Below are 12300 nucleotides of genomic sequence, written 5' to 3'. Positions count from 1 at the left end.
TTTCAAGGTGACAATTGATACTTGAACCATAAAAAAAGAAATTCACTGAAACACCAAAAATATATATGTTCTGAGAAAAAAGTTTTGAGCTATATTTTCATGATGCCTTAAAATAGAATGAGAATTACGGTTTTCATTTGAAAAAACAGTATCGTAATTCAATGATTATTCATCCTCAGCAATACAAATCAACGAGTGTTTCATTTTCCAAACAAGTCAGGTGAATTGAATGAGTCGATTCGAATATCGTAGATGGATAATTGTTAAGAAACAAAATTCTGAATTTTTTTTTTTTGGCTTGATTACCAACTTCAATATACTGGAATATTGTTTTTCTCACGATAATACCTCGTTTGATTGATGGCCTATTCATTTTATAGAAATTCATATCAAATATAGGATGAAGAGAATAACTTTTGTCTGATTTCTACCAAGTTTTTTTTTCGATACGACCGGTTGCGTTTTGTTAAACCATTCTCAGTGTACTTCATTCAGTTGTAAATGAACATGAATATGTTCAAATGAAGCTACCTTGGTTGGAATTTTGGCTAAACAAATTTACATCTCAAAAAGTTAATGCAGTGTGTCCCTTCTGCAAAGATATTTGGTGGAACAGTTGCACTAACGGTGTATTTAAAATCAAACATGAATCAAATTAGTTGTTGAAAATTTCAATTCGGCGCTGCGGTCGAACGGATCATTACCGTATTATCACCAACAGTGTAGATATATGAGATCATTTGAAGGATATATAGAAAAAAACAAATGTTCTTGCTTGTCTCTTTACTATCTATAAGTGTTTTGTTGTATAAATTGTGATTAGGTGATACATGAATCAAATTGATTGTTGATGATTTCAGTTTGGAACTGTGATGTGACGGAATATGCTAGTACTATCTATAGACAAACTTGTTGCCAGATGTGAATCTTCGCTCAACGCCATTGGTGAATTGAAAATACCAACAATAATTTTTAATTCATGTAACTATAATGACTAATAGTTCTATTCGTTGTTTAGCAAAAATCTAACACATAGAAAATCAACGACATTTTTTTGTGTACAACTCAATATTCTATACTGTTTTTTTGGGTATCTGTATCTGAAGGGTAGTGAGGGTGAGTGTACGCCCACAGCACTTAGGCCACACGTGACCCATTGTATATCCTCCCGAGGAGTTGTCCTTCTAGGCCATCGTACATCCTGTCCTTTCCAGGAAGGTGGACAGGTCACTAGGAGACATATCCTTTATATCGGCAGGTGTAGGCCAAGACTCGCCGAACACACACTCTCTAATTGAGGATAACTCCGGACACTCGCATAAAACATGCCTGACAATTTCATCTTTCTGTTCATACATCCTGCATAGATGTGTGTCCACTAACCCCATAATATGGAGGTGTTTCCTTAGTTGACAGTGGCCAGTCAGAAATTCTACTATTGAGTATAAGTTTTTCCTGGTCATCGCCAGATATGTCTTTGGCGCTTCCCAGGGTCTTCCAGGGTGATTCTGGCAAGACTGCATCCTTTGATTACATCTCAACTTTTTAGGAATTGACCATGGCTGTGACGTTTGGCTGGTTCCACAAAAGTCGAAATCATCAGGCCGTAGGTGTCACTAGGTCCTGAAATTCTTAGTTCAGCCGCTTTCTCGGCTAAAGAGCCGGCAATACGACTACCTTTACTCCTGTCGTACCCTTCAACCCACCTCAGGATAATGTTATTAACTACCGAGGTTTGTTTGAAGGTGATTGACAATGTTTCATGATGAATTTCACTAAATCGGACTTCCATTGTCTACTATACACTGTGTCCGTAAAGTATGGAACAAATTCATTTTTAGCTTAACAGGTCATTTTAAGAAATAATCCTGAAACACGTCGATTTTTGATGTTAATTTACCGTATTTTAAAATAATAATCTAATATACAGCGTGAATTACGTTCGAGTAATGACGTCACCGTCATTTTTTTTAAATGAAACACCCCATTTTGTCTCAATTTTCGGATTACTCTAGCTGAGCTGATTCCAAAAATGTATCACATGTTGATTCCAATTGGTACAGGGTGGACAAAAATACAGTAGTTGTGTGTGTGCTAATAAAGTAACGCGTAACATTCTTTATTAGGTAAATTAACAATATTATCAAAAATACTTATAGTCTAGTGGCAATTGGTTTAAATGTAACACCCCGTAGTTTGCTACATGTTTAGAGTAATAAAAATGAGCTGTTTCCAAACATGTTTGGTACTTGTGGTCTAGCAGACAGAATATTAAAGAAATTATTTATTATCTACATTTATAAAAAACATAGTCGTCTAGTTTTTTGTGAAATATCATTATTTGTTTAGTAATTTATTGATGTTCAGTGACAGTTTAGTACTACATTAGTTTTGGTATTCGTGAATATTCGAATGATTGCTTAGATTTAATTGGAAGTAGAAATGGAGTTTAGTGTAAAACAAAGAATTGAAATACTTATGATGATTAGGTATGGAGACAGATCGCGAACTCAGATGGAAGTGTGCAATTTGTTTCAATGATAAATATCCAGAAAGACCTATAACGCGTTCAACAGTCAGTAAGCTGGAAACGAAATTTCGAGAAACTGGTACGGTTGCAAATGTACGCAAATCAGGTCGTCCCCCTGCAAATGCTGATACAGCATTAGATGTTTTACTGAGTTTTGAAGAAGATGCGCACATTTCTGTTCGTAAAGTTAGTCGCGAAATCGGTGTTGACAAAACAACGGTACACAAACTATTGAACCTTGAAAAATGGCATCCTTATAAAATCAAACTTATAAAATCAAACGACAGATCGCGAACTCAGATGGAAGTGTGCAATTTGTTCAATGATAAATATCCAGAAAGACCTATAACGCGTTCAACAGTCAGTAAGCTGGAAACGAAATTTCGAGAAACTGGTACGGTTGCAAATGTACGCAAATCAGGTCGTCCCCCTGCAAATGCTGATACAGCATTAGATGTTTTACTGAGTTTTGAAGAAGATGCGCACACTTCTGTTCGTAAAGTCAGTCGCGAAATCGGTGTTGGCAAAACAACGGTACACAAACTATTGAAGCTTGAAAAATGGCATCCTTATAAAATCAAACTTGTGCAAGAATTAAACGAAGATGATCCCGATAGACGACTCCAATTTTGCGAAGAAATGATGGATAAATGTCACCGAGACCCTCTCTTGATACAAAACATTATTTTTTCTGATGAGTCCACTTTCACGTTAAATGGTGAGGTTAACCGTCAGAATTGTAGATACTGGGCAAAAGAAAACCCCCACTGGATGCGTGAGCATCATACACAATACCCTCAAAAGGTAAATGTATAGGCTGGAATTGTACGAAATCGAATCATTTGACCCTACTTTATCGAAGGTAATTTAAACGGGGCAAAGTACCTTGAGTTTTTAAGTGGGTATCTCGTACCTACTTTACGTAATTTATTTCAGACGTGATCCTGGAGGTTTTGATGAAAGTTTATGGTTTCAACAGGATGGTGCACCTCCACATTATGCTGTAAATTTTCCCGAACAGGTGAATGGCCAGCGAGGTCACCAGATTTAAATCCTTTGGATTATTTTCTGTGGGGTCATCTGAAGAATGTTATTTATAAAACGAAACCAGGAAATATTGAAGATGTACAAGTGAAAATTCGAACAGAAATAAACAATATTACGCAAGAAACCATACACAAGGTTCAACAAGAATTTGTTCACCGTTTGGGTTACTGTCAAATACAGCAAGGGCTGCAGTTCGAACATTTAATATATAGTCATGTATTCCAGCATATTCTGTCCGCTAGACAATAAGTATTTTTGATAATAATGTTAATTTACCTAATAAAGAATGTTACGCGTTACTTTATTAGCAACACACAACTACTGTATTTTTGTCCACCCTGTACCAATTGGAATCAACATGTGATACATTTTTGGAATCAGCTCAGCTAGAGTAATCCGAAAATAGAGACAAAATGGGGGTGTTCCATTAAAAAAAAATGACGGTGACGTCATTACTCGAACGGAATTCACCCTGTATATTAGATTATTATTTTAAAATACGGTAAATTAACATAAAAAATCGACGTGTTTCAGGATTATTTTTTTAAATGACCTGTTTAGCTAAAAATGAATTTGTTCCATTCTTTACGGACAGAGTGTATAAAATGATTTGAAATCCCTGAAACAACTAAAAAAGAATAATTAAAAATGAATAGCTGAAAATAACAATTATATTAAGCAAAATAAACCTGAAATGAAATGATAGTGAAATAAAATACAAGTAAAAATAGAACAATTGTCACGTTAGTTCACGACGTTTCGATTGTTAGCATCTACAATCGTCTTCAGGTGATGACTGGACTGATTCCTCCGAGAGATGACTATTTATAGGTCGTTTGAGTACTTTCACTTATCCCCGCTTTCCATTTTCCGCCTCACTGGTTCCGTGGGAGATGACCGTTTTGCGGAAGTTGGCCATTTTTGGCTTGATGATGGGTTTCCATATGTTGCGTATTTCTACGCTGGCTTAGCTGAATACGTTGTTGGACAACATGTATGCGGCTTCCTTGAATTTTCTCCTAAACCAATGTTCCTTTTTGTGCAAGATCTCAGCTTGGGACCACTCACACAACATCGAGTGGTCCCCATGGAATGGCTCTATACGTTAACATACGTACGTTATAATTGCGGTGTAGATCCGGGTAACCACGCGGAAGATTTCGGAAGGTTTAAAGCCTGAATTTTTTTTTTTCCTGGTGAAAAGGACCATCTCAGTCTTCTTGGGATTGATCGACAGTGAGTGTTCCTTACACCATGTTTCTAATAATTTGAGTCCATCCTGCGCTCTATCGCACAGTGTGTTTACAAATTTGCCAGTCTGCAAGATAACTATGTCATCTGCATATACAATTGTGTAGAATCCATTATTGTTGAAGTGATTGATCAGGGTATCCAGAACTATGTTCCAAAGAAAGGGTGATAATACCTCTTCCTGTGGACATCCCCTCATGAACATTTCTCTCACTGTGCTGTCTTCTACATTGATACTTATTGCTCTACTGAAGATCATCTTGAGTATCCATTCTTCTAGTACCAGGGTTATTTTTGGATTTATAACCTTCCACAATCTGGAAAAATGAAAACCAAATCAATAAAGAATATGTTGAAGTGTAGGTAAGGGGGAACTGAAAAGTTTCCCGAAAAGTTACTGAAAGTCCACTTAGTTACTAGTATTCATAAATTTTGCCCACAAATTGAAAAAAAAAGCAATTGAGAGTGACATGAAAAGTCACACTTTAGTGAAGCAGGGTCGGCAAAAATACGGCAACAGAGGATTTTCTTCTATACTACGAAAACATTTCCCAGATGTTGATTGCGAACACTTCGAAACAGGCTCCACTTCCAAAGAAATCATACTCATTCCATATATATATACAGGGTCCTGCAACAGTGGCGCGGTGTTCCATATCTCTATATAGGAAGCAGATAGGAATCTAATTTTCTATAATATTACCTTATTGCTCGAGCTCGACAAAATAGAAATATTGGCGGTCACACAGGGTGTTCGATTTTTTCTGGGCGGATCCCAACTGTGTCTTTTTAAATGGCAACCTATATTTTTTATCGTTTTTTCGGTTTCTTCATAGAAAATAAAATAAACTTTATGTATATCTGCACTTCGAAAATATTGACGGTTTTCGAGATACCTAGCATGACAGGTTTTTTTTCCAATATTCGTCACTCAGAATATTTGAAATTATAAAGTGGTGCCAAGTCCAGTTGAAATTTTTTTTTGGTCGAATATTCTACATTGGTAACTCTCTCAAACGATATATCTGAAATCGACCTGTGATATACAGGGTATGAAAAACCGCTTGCCAAATATTGTAAATGAAAATTTGCAAAATCTTCCTTATATTAAATGGAACACCCTGTATATTATTGATCCATAAGAAGCGCCAACAAAACCTCTACAAATTTCATTAAGTATTCCCTATGGCTAAGTTCAATAGTTTTTCTTAAATGAGCATTTCTTTTGAAAAATGGTCATTTTTTCAAAGCGAAATCCATTTGACGACTGATAAAAATATACGAAAGATATCTTGTTTCAATTTTGTACATTAGAAGGTGTCCAAACAAATATTTTTTAACGAAATAAATGTATGTACCATTCACTTTTTGCTAAATGGAAAATTATTTTTTCATTGGATGCAGAATTTCACTCATAAATCGTGCAATATCAAACCAAACAAGTTAAAAGAAAGAAACATTATAAATAACTATTTTTTTCATGTTATTATATTCATTCAGAGCAGGAGTTCTAGATATTCCAATTTGTGAACTGGCAAATTACAAAACTACAAAAGGGAGAGTTTAATTAAGGTTGATAATGAAACTTTTATAAGATATGTTCAACATGTCTTCCATTTTCTTGAATGCAGAGCTGAAGTCTATGTTTGAAAGACTGTTCTACCCTGCGCAAGACAGCTGGTGTAATGCTGCAAAAAGCATTCGTTATTCTAAGTCGCATATTTTCGGGAGAAGTTGGTGGCTCAACGTAAACCATATTTTTTATGTATCCCCATAAGAAAAAATCTAGTTTCGTCAAATCTGGTGATCTAGCGGGCCACCGTACAGGCCCATTCCGTCCTATCCATTTATTGGGAAATACTTCATTTAGATGATCTCTCACTTCTGCCGAATAGTGAGCAGGTGCACCATCATGTTGTAACCACATTCTATTGCGGAGGTCAAGAGGAATATCATCTAACAAACCTGGTAAATCATTTCGTAAGAAATTGAGATACATTGCACCATTCATATGTCCCTCAAAAAAGTACCAATTACATATTCTCCAATGATGCCTCCCCAGACATTTATCGACCACCTATGTTGATAATCCACCTGTCTCAATAAGTGAGGATTTTCTTTCGCATAATAATGGTAATTATGTCGATTTACAAATCCATTTTCATGGAATGTCGATTCATCCGACCATAAAATATTATTGAAAAAATATTCGTTTCGACGAATTTTGTTCATGGCCCAATTGCAAAATCTCACTCTTTTCTCGAAATCAGCATACAGTAGTTCTTGATGTAACTGAACGTGGTATGGATGCAAGCGATGTTTCTTCAATACTCGTTGCACTGATCTCTCACTTATATCCACTATTTCCCCAATTTGTCGTTGACTCCTACTAGGATCTCCTTCAACAGCAAGAAGAACTTGCAATTCATTATCTTCATCAGTAGCTGGCTTGATGCGCTCATGTTTGGAATAATTAATAGATCCAGTTTCAACGAATCGTCCCAAGACCTTTCGGAAAGATCTTTCATCTGGATGCCTTCTATCTGGATACCGTTGAGAATAAATTCTACTTGCCAATAAACAATTCCTGTCTGATTCACCTAATATGAAAATCATATCAATCAAATCACTTTTTGATAACAACATTCTGATGAAATTATACCGACAGTTCAACTTCACGATTGACTAAAAATTTCAATATTCATTTGCAGCCAAATATTTTGTTCTGTCATTAGCCAGACTACTTGATTTCCAATAAATATTTCATTCGCTGAAAGGTTGTTTTAGACCGAAAGAATATGGCACAAATTCCGAGATTTTTGAAATTATTGTAACTATTCAAGAACGTCCATTTTGTGGTGTAATTCGCAACTTGTTTATCTAGCAACAGGTAATTTTAGGAATGGGCGATATTTTAAGGAAAGGGTATTTTTTGTATATTCTTATCAGTCGTCAAATGGATTTCGCTTTGAAAAAATGACCATTTTTCGAAAGAAATGCTCATTTAAGAAAAACTATTGAACTTAGCCATAGGGAATACTTAATGAAATTTGTAGAGGTTTCGTTGGCGCTTCTTATGGATCAATAATATACAGGGTGTTCCATTTAATATAAGGAAGATTTTGCAAATTTTCATTTACAATATTTGGCAAGCGGTTTTTCATACCCTGTATATCACAGGTCGATTTCAGATATATCGTTTGAGAGAGTTACCAATGTAGAATATTCGACCAAAAAAAAATTTCAACTGGACTTGGCACCACTTTATAATTTCAAATATTCTGAGTGACGAATATTGGAAAAAAAAACCTGTCATGCTAGATATCTCGAAAACCATCAATATTTTCGAAGTGCAGATATACATAAAGTTTATTTTATTTTCTATGAAGAAACCGAAAAAGCGATAAAAAATATAGGTTGCCATTTAAAAAGACACAGTTGGGATCCGCCCAGAAAAAATCGAACACCCTGTGTGACCGCCAATATTTTTATTTTGTCGAGCTCGAGCAATAAGGTAATATTATAGAAAATTAGATTCCTATCTGCTTCCTATATAGAGATATGGAACACCGCGCCACTGTTGCAGGACCCTGTATATATATATATATATATATATATATATATATATATATATATATATATATATATATATATATATATATATATATATATATATATATATAAAATATATTTATAATTATATTTATATTTATAAAATAATAATTCAAGCCAACTTACAGTGTATGTGAGGTTATGTGGCAGGTTGAAAGAAGTATGGACGTAACATATATGAAAAATTACTAAGATGTCACTTAGGACGTTACAGACAAACAATATAGGTATAGTAGATTTAATGATATATCATTATATTATCAAATTTAAAAAACCACCTGTACCTTGAAGAGAAAACCACGTGCATGATTCAAAAAAATTGGATGACATGTAATCCAAATTAGCATGCGCTGTATACGCCAATTACGGGGCTCAAAACGAATTGACATTCGACATCAACAAAATTGTTTGATCTGTGGCATAAAACCTTAACATTGTTGCAAATTGATTTTCGGGCAATGTCTGGCATCTAAACATGCGATGTCTACAGCCAGGATGGTTTTGGTTGAATATCCTTGCCGCTCGGGCACAATTTTGTTTTTGGTAATAAAGGCTAACCAGCTCAACACGTTCTTGCAATATGTACAGCATATTTTTCGAAGTTTAATTTCTGAAATGATCGAAGAAACGTTACAACCAGATAATCACCTTCTATGCACAAAAAATTAAGGCAAAATGAGGAATTGTTTTAATAAATTGGTAGATGTAGCCGTTACTACGTAGTAGGAAATCATAATGAAAAGATAAATGGAAATTTCTATGTTTTTTACCACTTTTATTTGTAACTAACGTTACTGCAGTTTCGTCATATACGGTCATTTTTGAAGTTATTCAATAAACTTGTATACGTTTGAAAATGTCCCTATAGGACGAAACTGCAGTAACGTTAGTTACAAATAAAAGTGGTAAAAAACATAGAAATTTCCATTTCTCTTTTCATTAGGAAATGTTTTGCTATTTTTTTTTATTTATTAGTTCAAGAGAAAGTATTATTGTATGGAGGACAATTTGAACATTGGATTCAAACACGCAGATTTGATTTTTTTGATTGTAAGCATGATGATAACACAATTAAATTTTTCAAGAAAGTAATTTTTGACGATCGTTTGAGTTTGTAAAAATGGCTTAATAAAAATGGGCTTGACATTGTAAAAATAAGCAAATTATTCAAGGTCTGCAAAATAGATTTTTGGCGAAAACGGATCATCAAATTTACGTTTTTCATATACCCTTGTAGAGGGGCTTCCAAGACCTTTCAAATAAAGTTTCACTCAACCCCTTTCCCCTATTCAAATTTGAGGGGTTGAAGAGTCCCCTATTAGGGGGTTGCTCGTTCAAGCCTAAAATATAAGTCAAAAGATGTCCCCCAAACAAAATCATTTGATGTGTTTCGGGAAATTTTCCCACTCACTATGGAATAAGAAATATACGGAGATATATAAGATATATATATATATATATATATATATATATATATATATATATATATATATATATATATATATATATATATATATATATATATAATCTAGAAAGGTTAATGCAGTCAAGCTGCTGGAAAATCATTCCATGAAAATCAAAAAATGAATAGATAAGTACTCTTTGATCATTCCCATATTGATTTCAATTTAAGAGCCACCGGTATACATCGTCAGTACCGGGCAGGCGGTCCTCGATTGAAGACAAAATGAGAAAAAACCAAGAAAGTACTTGATAAAAATAGCTGCGTAAACGCAAGCGAAACATAAGTGGAACCACCTATTGGTGTGACACCCAAGTCAACTTGCCAAGTTTTTATGTCAGTGTTGGTGGTTTGACCAATCATCCGACAACTGCGGTAGCAGAAATTTGGGAAGCTAACCTGAAATGCCACAGGAAAACGAATCTAGAAATGATATGAAATCTAAAATGGTAAATGTAGTCAAGCTGCTGAAAAATAATTCCATGAAAAACAAAAAATAAATAGATAAGTATTTATATAAGTGTTAATATTTCATTGGTTTTTTTCTCATTTTGTCTACAATCGACAACCGCCTGCCTGGTACTGACGATGCCCAATAGGCTGAAACAGCTGTATACCGGTGGCTCTTAAATTGAAATCAATATGGGAATGATCAAGGAGTACTTATCTATTTATTTTTTGATTTTCATGGAATTATTTTTCAGCAGACCTCTGAGGAATTAGTCCAGTTATCACCCGAAGACGATTGTGAATACTAACAGTCGTGAATTAATTTGGTTTGGAATTTTTCAATTCATAATTTTCATTTTTTGTTGATATTTTTTATAATTTCAATTTCGTGTTAATATTTCATTTGGTTTTTTCTCATTTTGCCTTCAATCGAGAACCGCCTACCCGGTACTGACGATGCCCAATAGGCTGAAACAGCTGTATAAAGGTGGCTCTTGAATTGAAATCAATATGGGAATGATCAAGGAGTACTTATCTATTTATTTTTTGATTTTCATGGAATTATTTTCCAGCAGCTTGACTGCATCAACCTTTAACATTAACATTTAGACAAGATAATGGATCAGTTCCCAGATTTTTGGAAAGGCATACCAGGCAAAATGAATAGCTTGAACCACGTTAATACGAAAAATCTGCTGTCCTGTTCAATTCAAGGCATTGTCACGCATTTCTTCAGATTTCATTAAGATCTATATATCATCCCAATAATTTCTACAGTAAAAAATAAGGTATACAAGTCAACTGAACATGTTTACCAATACTCAAGATGCCCAAAAATGGACGAAAATACCACTCCGATTGACATCCTCCTAGTAACTTACCTGTTCACAACGTGGACAGCAAAAGTGCAGTTCAATCAGGAGTGAGCATTCACATGGGCATACACCCCTAGTACCCTTTAAAACTATAAATTCGAGTGAACACGTAGCTCGCCAGTTATTTGTTGTTGAGACTTGTCCATACTGAGTTGTTTCAAAAGCTTTGTCCGTTTTCATGAATCTACTTTGAACTTTAATATCCAACCAAATGTCTGGTTGATTTAACGGGCTGTTTTGGCAGTGTTATGAGTCAATGGTATAGTAATGAGCTGAAAAAGGGCAGAAAAACTGAATTTGGAAAAAGTATAGAGTATACAAGTATATATCGATTAGTATATAAAAAAATACTAATACCAGGCCACCAAATGCGGACTACGATTAAAAGAATTGCATTTACCGGATACCCTGCGAGTGCGGAGAATCATACATCGGTGAAACTAAGAGGCCATTGAAAATTCGCATTACCGAGCACAAGAAACACACACAGCGAGGGGAAACCAGTAAATCAGGAATAGCAGACCATGTTTGGAGTCATCAACATAACACTGGTTTAGGAGAAAATTCAAAGAAGCCGCATGTATGTTGTCCAACAAGGCAATTATTCAAGCTATGCAACATAGGGAAACCTCTAATCAAGCGGAACATGACCACTTCCCGCCAAACGGTGAGCTTCCGCTAAAACCGATGAAGCTTAGAGAGGGAGGAGGGGATAGGTGAAAGCACTTCAGTGACTCATAATAGTCAGACCTCTGAGAAATAAGTCCAGTTATCACCTGAAGACGATTGTGAATACTAACAATGGTGAATTAACTTGGTTTGGAATTTTTTAATTTGTAATTTTACTTTTTTGTTAATAATTTTTTTAATTTCAATTTCGTGTTAATATTTCATTTGTTGATTTTTTGGTTGTTACTTGTATTTCACTTCTGATTTCTGTTCTTTGGCCTAATATAATTGTTATTTTCTCAGCCAACCTTTTTATTTTTTATTTTTTTACAGATTCTTTCAGGGATTTCAAATCAATTCATATCATACTAGACAATAGAAGTCCGAACTAATGAAATGCAACA

This window comes from Leptinotarsa decemlineata, unplaced genomic scaffold (genome assembly GCF_025532065.1).
Source record: "Leptinotarsa decemlineata unplaced genomic scaffold, Ldec_3_MD MMD2_tig00026328_RagTag_RagTag, whole genome shotgun sequence".
Classification (NCBI taxonomy): domain Eukaryota; kingdom Metazoa; phylum Arthropoda; class Insecta; order Coleoptera; family Chrysomelidae; genus Leptinotarsa; species Leptinotarsa decemlineata.
Note: the sequence above shows the minus strand (reverse complement) of the source record.